Source organism: Tupaia chinensis, unplaced genomic scaffold (assembly GCF_000334495.1).
Source record: "Tupaia chinensis unplaced genomic scaffold, TupChi_1.0 Scaffold143644_1, whole genome shotgun sequence".
NCBI lineage: Eukaryota > Metazoa > Chordata > Mammalia > Scandentia > Tupaiidae > Tupaia > Tupaia belangeri.
Window position 1 is genome coordinate 580,778 of NW_006203492.1, and position 10,771 is coordinate 591,548.

Below are 10,771 nucleotides of genomic sequence, written 5' to 3' on the forward strand. Positions count from 1 at the left end.
GGGGAGGCTCCTTCCTCCGCTCCCAGCTCCCGGGGAGGCTCCTTCCTCCTCTCCCAGCTCCCAGCTCCCAGGGGAGGCTCCTTCCTCCTCCCCCAGCTCCCGGGGGGCTCCAGGCGTCCTTTGGCTGATTGCTACACCACTCCCGTCTCTACCTCCGTCTCACGTGGCTTCTCCTCTGTGTCTGTGTCTCCCCTTCTGTCTCTTACGGGGACCCTGGTCCTTGCGTTTAGGGTCCCCCTAACCCAGGAGGGGCTTATTCTAACTTGATGGCATCTGCAAAGACCCTCTTCCCAAAGTTCCAGCCGGAGGGTCCAGAGCTTATGGCTCTTTGGCGTCCCGTAAGCCCCTTCCCCACCAGGCCCCTCGGGGACGTACGGAAGCCGGCTGCCTCCTCCATTGACGCTGGCTCTCCGGGTTTGCCATCTCCCTGGGATGGACGAAGTCAGGAGCCTCCGGCAACCTTATGGGGCTGCATGTCTCTGAAAATAACGTGCACAGGGCCGGCAGGGGGCGTGGTGGTTGAGGCGCTGGACTCCCACGTGGCTAACCACGGTTCGAGTGCCAGACCTGGCGGCCTGCTTTCTCACTCCCCTTTTCTCTGTGTGTCTGGTGAGCGTACCTGCCCTACAGCAAAATTTAAATAATAATAATAATAGGGACCAGGAGGTGGTGTAATGCTGGACTCCCATGTCGTCAATTATAGTTCACGTCCCGGACCCACCAGCTGAAACTCACTCCGGGCGCGTGTGCGTGTGTCCCCAAGATCCCGAGAGGAGAATGGAGGGGAAGGGGTTGTGGCATGGCCATCCCTCCCCGGGGGAAGATTTCTCGCTTTCTGTCTCTCTGTCTCTCTGTCTCTCTGTGTCTCCAGCGAGTGCACACGGCCTATAGCAAAAAACAAAACTCCCAACAACAACAAAATGCAATTAAATAAATAATTCTTTTATTTTTTTTATAAAAAGAATGTCCATTTTGTTTTTTTGCTCACCTTTACCGTCTACAATAACCGGATGTTCATAGGAAGTCAGGACGGACAGAGGGAAGGAGGGGGAAGCCTCACCAACTTCAATCCCTCACTAGCACAGGGGGCCTGGCCCCGGGTTCCAGGCCCTGCCCACAGGGGCCTCTTTATTCTGAGACGCTCCCGGAGTAGGAAGCGAGACACCGTCCGCCCCTCTGCCCCAGCCCATCAACCCCCAGAGCAACCCCGACCTTGCCCCGGCTCTCCAGGCTGACTTCAACTTCCCCTTCTGTCCAGATGGCCGGGAGAGCCATGGCCTTAACCCGCCGGGGGGGACTTTGCCGTCCCACCCCGCTCAGGGGCCCTCGACCTAAGGTGGGACGATCGCTCCTGCCTCGGGGCTGATGGACAGACGGACAGGCTGGGGGGGCAGGTGGGTGGTGGATGGGACCCTGGCCGGCTGCACACCTGGGCCTCGGAGAGATCTCACGTGTGCGGGTTCTCCACAGGGACAGAGTCGGAACCCGGACCCTGCTCCCCCGGGACACGTGGCTTTGGGGCTTCTCCATCTTCCCTGGACGGCGGCACTACGCGGGCTGACCCGGGTGCTGGGCACTTTCCCGGGTTCTCTGAGCGACTGAGCCAAGCCGTCCCCTCCGGAGAGGCCAAGCTTCTGGCTGCCAGGGGACACCCTCCGCACCTGGAACTGGGCCGACGCTGCAGGTCGCGCAGGGCCTGGAGGTTCAGGGCGCTGGACTCCCACAGGGCCAGCCATGGTTTGAGTCCCGGACCTGGAGACTTGCTTTCTCACTTTCCCTCTCTCTCTCTCTCTCACCCTGTCCCTCTCTGTTCAAATTTAAATAAATAAATAAAGTTAAATTATAATCATTCTTAAAAGAAAAAAAAGGAGTAAACAACATGGCATGGTGGTTGGGGTGCTCCCACATAACTGACCATGGTTCGAGTCTCAGACCTGGCAGCTGACCTCCTCACTTTCCCTCTCTCTGTGTCTCTTTCTGGTCAAAATAAAAAACAAAACAAAACAGAAAAAAAAAAAAAAAGCCAAAACCCTAAAAAACTAATAAAATTAAATTAAAAGCATTATTTAAAAAAGAAACAAAAAAAGAAACAAGACCCCTGGGCCCTCCGCTCTTACCCTCTCTCCTCCATCTTTCCTATCGAGTGTATTTTTAAACAATTGTTTGATATAGAGGTTTTTTCCTTAGTGGAGAAAGAGAGAGAGACAGAGATAGAGAAATAGAGAGATCACCCCCTGGGGGGGTATGGTCACGCCGCAATCCCTTCTCCTCCATTCTCCTCTCGGGATCTTGGGTACACGTGCACACGCACCCGGCGTGAGTTTAAGCCACCAGGTCCGGGACTCGAACCGCAGTCGGTCATGTGGGAGTCCGGCCATCACTACTAGGCCACCTGCTGGTCCCAATGCCCAGCGTGATTTTCAAGCCACCGGGTCTGGGACTTGAACCGCACTCACCCAGCTGGGAGTCCAGCCACGTAACCACCACCCCGGTTGGCCCCGCCCAGTGTATCTGGAGACCACATCTACCTGGTCTCTGCCTGTCTCTGTGTCTCTCTCCAATGGCCCCCGCATCTCCTTCAAGGTTTCAGCAGCACCATGTCCGCCGCACCTCCCGTTCCATCCGGGTGGGGTCCTCCTTCCTGCACAGGAAAGACCTGCAGCTGGGGATGCCGCTGGGGCCTCCCTCCCTGTCACCCGCCTCCTGTGATGGTGACATCGCTGGACTCCCACGTAGTCGATCACGGTTCAAATCCTGGAAGGGATTGCGGCGTGGCCATCCCCCCTGGGGATGATTTCTTGCTCTCTGCATCTTTGTCTCTGTGTCTCTCCGGCCAGTACATGTGCCCTAGAGCAAAAACCTCTAATCCAACAGAAAACTCAAGCTGGCCCCTGCCTTGAGTGGTTAAGTACTGTGCGTGTAAAACCCGATTCCACCTGGCCAGTAGCAGTTCGAATCCCAGCCCCGGAGGCTTGGAAAACATGCCAGGCGTGTGTGCATACATGCACACGATGGTAGCGTGGGCACGCGAAACCGAGGGGCACTTTCTCTCTCTCTCTGTCTCTCTCTGTCTCTCTCTGATAAGCAGACGCACCCTCTGGCAGGGAAAACAGAAAGCCGACAGGGGCTAGGTGGCGGTGCACTTGTAGAACGTGACGTGAGGTTGTGTGGAGCCCCCGGCTGGGTCTGGAGCCCTCTGGGAGGACACAGGTCACACCAGCCCACGCTCCAGGGCGGGCTGCAGCGAGGCACGGGTCCCAGCGTCCAGGCCCGACTGGGGCCCTGTCTCTCTCTCTCTGTCTCCCTCGCTCGCGGAGGAAGTAAACCTAAGAAAGGACACACGCTTTTGAGAAGATTGTCACTTGCGGTTGCAAGAAAAGAACACGAAGACCCCAGGCACCCTTGGTCTGGCTCCTGTCCAAGGTAGCGTCTTGCAACATGGTAACACCATGTTGCAACCAGGGTCCCGACTCTGATACCATCTCCCGGCCGTCAGTGACTGCGTTCTGAGTAAAGTCAGCCTGCCTAACATTTTCATTTCCCCGGACGCCTCAAATTGCCTTTTCCTCCTTTCCTTTCTTTTTTATAGGGCGTGTGTGCTCGCCAGACAGACAGAGAGAGACATAGAGACAGAAAGTGAGAAATCACCCCCCAGGGGGATGGCCACGCCGCAATCCCTTCTCCTCCATTCTCCTCTCGGGATCCTGGGCACGCACACACACACACGCCCGGCGTGAGTTTAAGCCACCGGGTCCGGGACGCGAACCGCGGTCAATTACATGGGGGTCCAGCGACATAGCCATGATGCCAACTGCTGGTCTGCCCGGGTGTGAGTTTTAAGCCGACGGGTCTAGGACTTGAACTGCCGTCGACTCCAAAGGAGCCCAGCCACGAAACCATCGCACCATCTGCGGGTCCCGCGCGCCCGGAATTGTGAGAGGCGGTGGAGGAGAAGAGAGTGTGGTGTGGCCATCCCCACTGGTGGCTATTCTTTACTCTCCCTCTGTCTCTCTCTGTCTCTGTGTCTCTCTCTGCTGCGTGCACACACCGTATAGCAAGACTAAAAAACAAAGTAAAAGAAAAGACGAGGAAGGAAAGATCAGAGGAAGAAGGCCCTGTGGCCGCGGGCTGGGGGCCGAGGAAGGGGTGAGGCTCACCAGGCAGAGAATGGCGTGGTGGGTTCGTCTGGAGAGGGGTGAAGTCGTGGTCGGCTGAGCAGGAGAACAGAAATGAGGAAGTAGGAGGACAAGGGGGGCCTGGAGGGGCAGCTGGGCCGGGCTGGGGCAGAGACCCCCAACAGGGCTCTCTGGACAGTCACCCGTGCACCTGCGCACACGCCCGGCCCGGCACACCCTGGGGCACGGCCATTCCCCCAGGAAGTCATCTGAGTCCCACAGAAACATCTGGGGCCCCTGGCCCTGGGGCGGGGGAACAGGACTGTCCTGAGACCTGACCTCTCAGCAATCCCGGGGCCTCCGGGGCTGACGGAGGAACAGGACAGAGCCCAAACTAGGGGCCTTCAGGAAGTTTATGGACAATAGGGGCCCAGCAGGGGGCGTGGTGGTTAAGGCGCTGGACACTCCCACATGGCCGACCAGGGTTCGAGTCCTGGACCTGGTGGCTTGCTTTCTCACTTTCTCTCTCTCACCCTCTGTCTCTCTCTGGACAAATTAAAAAAAAAATGAATGAATGAATAAAATAAGTAATAAAAAAATATTTTTTTAAAAAAAGAAGTTTATGGAAAATGCGTCTTAGCAAAAAGGGGTGCGTAGATTTCAACATTGCTTGCACCCAAATAAACTCATGCTTTAAATCTGTTTTTCTTTTTTAAGATTTTGCTATAGGGGGACCAGCAGCTGGCATAATGGCTATGTCGCTGGACTCTCATGTAGTCGGCCACGGTTCATATGCTGGACCCGGTGGCTTAAACTCACACCGGGCGCGTGTGTGTGCGTGCCCAAGATCCCGAGAGGAGAATGGAGGAGAAGGGATTGCAGCGTGGCCATCCCCCCTGGGGAGTGATTTCTCGCTTTCTGTCTCTCTGTCTCTCTGTCTGCTGAGCGAGTGTGTCTTATAGCAAATTAAAATACAACAATAATGATCAGTAAAATCAGAATAATTCAGGACCAGTGCATGGCGTCATGGCTACATCCCGAGAGTCCCACAGGGCCCACCACGGTTGGAGTCCCGGACTCGGTGGCTTCAAACTCATACCCGTGTATGTGTGTGCATGCCCAAGATCCCAGGAGAGCAGAGGAGGAGGGACTGCACTGTGGCCATCCTCCCTGGGACGTGATTTCTCACTCGCTGTCTCTCTGTCTCTGTCTCTCCAGTGACTGTGTGTGCACTACAGCAAAAATCTCTCTCAAAAAGAAAAACAAAGCATTGGGTATCCCCCATTTCTCCTGCACAAAGCCACAGTCCCCCACAGCGAGAGCAAAAGTGACCCGTGTTGTGCGAGCTCACCCTCACCCACACCGCCCCCCGGGAGCCCCTGCGGTAGGGGGTCTTCAGGCCAGTCCCGGGCTCAAAGCCCGTCCTGCCCTGCGCCGGGGTGGGCCTGTCCTGACCAAGGCCTTGCCGGTGGGATTCCCCGAGTTGAGGGGCTTTCCTGCTCAACTTTCCCAGCCAAGTCCTGCAGCCCCTCACCCCGAGGGGGCCTGGGTGCGGCCACACCACCCCCCTTCTTTTCCGTCTCTGCATCCTGTCAGGCTTTGGGACACGCACACACACACACACACACACATGTGCACACACGCACACACACGTGCACACACACGCACACACGCACTTGTGCATGGCGTGGCTTTCAAGCTCACAGGCCCGGGATTCGACCTCGGGTCAGCTACGGGATGTGGCTGCCTGGACTAATAGGCCGTAGGAATAGATTATTCTTGTTTATATACTTGCCTTTTTTTGTTTGTTTTCTTCTGTTTTAGAGACTTCTTTTACTGTTTTATTTATTTTTTTTTTTTACTGTTTTTTTTTTTTGGAGAGGTTTTTGCCAGAGAGAGACATAGAGACAGAAAGTGAGAAATCCCCCCCCAGGGGGGATGGTCAGGCCACAATCCCTTCTCCATTCTCCTCTCGGGATCTTGGGCACGCACACACAAGCACCCGGTGTGAGTTTAAGCCACCAGGTCCGGGATGTGAACTGCGGTCAACTACGTGGGAGTCCAGCGACATAGCCATGACACCAACTGCTGGTCCCTAGAGACTTCTTTCTTTTGCTATTGGGTACAAGCACTCAATAGCAAAAAGAGAAACCAAGAAATCACCTTCCAGGGGAGGTGGCCATGCCGCAATCCCTTCTCCTCCTTCCTCCTCAGGATTTTGGGCACGCACACACACGCGCCCTGTGTGAGTTTTAAGCTGGTGGGGCCGGGACTCGAACCGAAGTTGATCACAGGAGAGTCCCATGGCTCCCACCTGCTGGTCCCACTTTCTTTCTTTTTTTCTTTCCTTTTTTTTAACCCCCATATGGCACATGTGCTCACCGTACACAGAGGGGGACCGAGAAATCCCCCTCAGGGAGGAGGGCCTCGCTGTCACCCCTTCTCCTCCATCTCCGGCTCCTTTGGGGTTTCTGGCCACGCACACACGTGAATCCAGCACATTCTGCCAGCTGCTGGGTCTGGGACTCGAACCACGGCTGGCCATGTGGGATGCAGCAGCGTAACCTCCATGAGGCCTGTGGAGCCTGAACATCCTCTTGGCAGACATCTGGATGTTGCGTGCAGTGGTCTCCGGCCGTGCAGAGATACGGCCTTCTGGTAAGTGCCGAATTGAACGGTGCTGTCCCCAAACACACGCTTTCCTCCAACCTGGGATTTAGAAATAGGGTCACGACTGAGAAACGGGATAGTTGCAGATGTAACGAAACACAGGATCTCGGCATCCTGGAGCAGGGGCCCTAAACGCAGTGGCCAGGGGTCCCCGTAAGAGACAGAGGGGAGACGCAGACACAGAGCAGGAGCCACGTGAGACGGAGGCAGGGGCCAGAGTGATGCGGCCACAAGCCAAGGGATGCCTGGACCCCGGGAGCTGGGAGAGGAGGAAGGAGCCTCCCCTGGGAGCTGGGAGCTGGGAGAGGAGGAAGGAAGGAGCGTCCCCTGGGCCAGGGGAGCTGGGAGAGGAGGAAGGAGCCTCCCCGGGAGCTGGGAGAGGAGGAAGGAGCCTCCCCTGGACCTCTGCAGGGAGCAGGGCCCTGCGTCCCCCAGACGTCAGACTGTGGGCTCCGGGGCTGGGATGGGGTCCAGCTAAGCCCCATGAGGGTCCCATTCGAGCTCCTTTTGTTTCTCCCGACCCCACTCTGGCCTCCAGAACCGGCCCTGGGTCCCCGTCCCGGTCCCCCCCATGTGACACGGGCCATCCTGTGGGGCCCTGGGCCCTTGTCAGCACACGGCCTGACCCCTGCCGTCTGGCGCCGCCGGCCTCCCCCCCCCCCCCCACACTCTCCGAAAAAAACCCCGACTCTGGCTGCTGTCCTGATCTCATTTCCCAGCAAAGTCCCTTCTGGGAAACGGGGCGCTGCCCTCCTGACCCCAGGACCGCAGCCCTCTCCCAGAGCCTACGCGTGTGCCGCTCCCACCGGGGCCACGGCCACACCCCACAATCTCATCTCCGGGTCCCCTCCCGGCTGTCCTGGCCCGGGGACCGGCCACTTCTGTCCTCTGAGACGGAGGGAAGTGTTGTGAAAGACCATCGCGGTCCGGGCCTGGCTATCTGGCCTCGTGGCCCTCACTGATAAGAGCCTTTCGAAACGGCCATCTTTCTTATCGGCGACCGCGCCCCTTCGGAGGCGTGTAGGCGCCGAGTTCTGACCCGGTCCTGTGCCCTGGTCCTGGCGGGGCGCGGGGGGTCACCGTGGGGGGATGAGTTTGCTTTGCTTCAGAGCAGTGGGGGGTGTGAGCAGCCGGGACACTGTCCTTTCTCTGAGTTTTAAACTGAGACTTTTGCTATAGGGCGTGTGTACTTGTTGGAGAGACAGAGACAGAGAGACAGAGAGACAGACAGCGAGACATCACCCCCCGGGGGGATGGCCATGCCGCAATCCCTTCTCCTCCATTCTCCTCTCGGGATCTTGGGTACGCACGCACATGTGCCCGGTGTGGTTTTCAAGCTGCCAGGTCTGGGACTCGAACTTACACGTGGAATACAACGCTTTAACCTCCATGATGCGGGCTGGCCCAGTAAACGGGTTTTGTTTTTTATTTTTGAGAGATGTTTGCTAGAGAGCATGTGTGCTCGCCAAGGAGACAGACAGAAAGCGAGAGCACCCCCAGGGGGGATGGCCACGCCACAATCCCTTCTCCTCCATTCTCCTCTCGGGATCTTGGGCACGCATGCACACGTGCCTGGTGTATTTTTATTTAGATTTATTTATTTAATTTTGTTTCTTCTTATTATTAATCTTTTAATTTGACCAGAGGGAGGGAGAGAGAGAGAGAGAGAAAGTGAGAAAGCAAGCCACCAGGTCTAAGACTCGAACCACGATCAGCCATGGGGAATCCAGTGCCTCAAGCACCAGACCACCTGCTCACCCTTCTGGCATGATTCTCCGGTCACTAGATTCGGGATTCGAACTGCTCTCTGACCAGGTGGGAGTTCAGCACTCCAGCCACCACGCTATCTGCTGGGTCCCAGTCTCTCATTTTTAAAGCATTCTGAACAATGTTCTTTTCTGTGTGTTTAAATAATTATTGATTTATTTGGGACTGCCAGGTGGTGAGCTGGTTCGGGGAGCTAGACTTCCACATAGCTATCTGGGGTTCGAGTCCTGGACCTGGCTGCTTTCTTTTCTTCTTTCTTTCTTTCTTTCTTTCTTTCTTTCTTTCTTTCTTTCTCTTTGTCTCTCTCTGGTCAACTTCAAAAACAAAAATAAAATAATAACCCGTTGTAAAATTAATTTTATAAAATAGAATTATTTATGTAATTCTAGTTGTTGTTATTATTCTTTTTTAATTTGACCAGATATAGAGAGAGACAGAGAGAGAAAGGGAAAGCCAGAAAACAAGCCACCAGGTGTGGGATTCGAACCATGGTCATCCATGTGGGAGTCCAGAGCCTTAACCACCACGCCACCAGCCGGTCCCCTGAATAATGTTCTTACAGCAAAGAAATGGGTCTCTTTTGCTTTCTCCTGTCTTTATTTTATTTCCCTTCTGGCTGACCCAACATCCGCCCTTTGGGTGGTGGGTGCCCGCTACAGCAAAAATCTCTAAAAATAATAGTAACAGTCAGGGTAACAAGTCAGGTACTCGTTGGCCAAGGTACAAGCTGGTCGGTGCTGAAGCCACGCTCTCATGCTCCTCCCACACCCTCGGCCCGTGTTCTCAGTTACAGCGCAGCTGGACAGACGCCAGGAATTGCTTCTAAAACACATTTTTTTTTAGTTTTTAGTGGGTTTTTTTAGTCGTTTTTTCTTTTTTTTTTTTTTCCCATCTTAGGGCATGCAGTTGCAAGACACAGTGAGACAGGGAAGTGAGAAATCGGTCCCTGGAGGGGTTGGCGGGACGGCCACGCTGCAGCCCCTTCTCCTCCATTCTCCTCTCGGGATCTTGGGCATGCATGCACATGCACCCAGTGTGAGTTTAAGCCACCAGATCCGGGATTCAAACCACGGTCGACTACGTGGGAGTCCAGTGCCTTAACCACCATACTAGCTTTTACCCTCTCCTCCTTTTTTTCTTTTTTAACTTTTCGTGATTAGGCATGTGTGTTCGCCAGAGAGAGACAGAGAAAGTGGAAGCTGGCCCCCCAGCGTAATGACCACGCCACAATGCCTTCTCCATTCTCCTCTCAGAGCTCTGGGTGTGCACACACACACGCACGCCCGGTGTGTTTTTCAAGCCATGGGGTCTGGGAATTGAACTGCATGTTTGGCCACGTGGGATCCAGCCACGCAACCTCCATGTCATCTGCTGCCCCATTAAAAATATATGTGTGTGTGTGTGTGTGTGTGTGTGTGTGTGTGTGCAAAGCAGCGTACAAATTAAAAAGAAAAAGAAGCGTAATTGCCCCAGGGTGAGTGCAGAGACGGGCGTGGGTGGAGGAGAGGGACAGAAAGCAGCTTCAACGCCTCTTCCGTTTGCAGGGCTCTGAGGCTTGGGGGCATGCACACCCATGTGGCCTGCAGGGTTCCAGCCGCTGAGACCGTGAGTCAAACTGTGGTCAGCCACTTGGCAGCAGCTTCCTTCAGCACCGAGCTCTGCGGCCGGCCCGCACGTCAGGAATCCCTGCCTGTCTTCTTTCTGTTTTAGGTATTTCGCCATCGGGTGTGTGCACTCAGCAGAGAGAGACAGAGACAGAGAGAGAGGGAAAGCGAGACATCGCCCCCAGGGGGGATGGCCACGCCGCCATCCCTTCTCCTCCGTCCTCCTCTCGGGACCTTGGCCACGCACGCACCGTGTGAGTTCTAAGCCGCCGGGTGCAGGAGTCGAACTGCAGTCAACCGTGCAGGACGCCGCGCCTCGACTCTCACAGCACCTGGCCAGGCTCTGACGTAAGGGTGGTACAGGGTGAGCGTGCTGCTTGGACGGCCGCCGGTGAGTGACTTTATTACCTTGCACAAGTAGCAGACTTCCACAGTCTCGGGAGCTTCTAGCAGGGATCCAGAGAGACTTTGGGAACTTTGTATAAAACAGGGATTGCTGGCTGGAGTTACTTGGGTGCCCCAAAATACAGAAATCCGTAGCATCATTTTTTCACGATACGCATTTCTCATCGCATTTCAAAAACCCCCTGTATCTTCAGAAGATGGGGGCGCGGC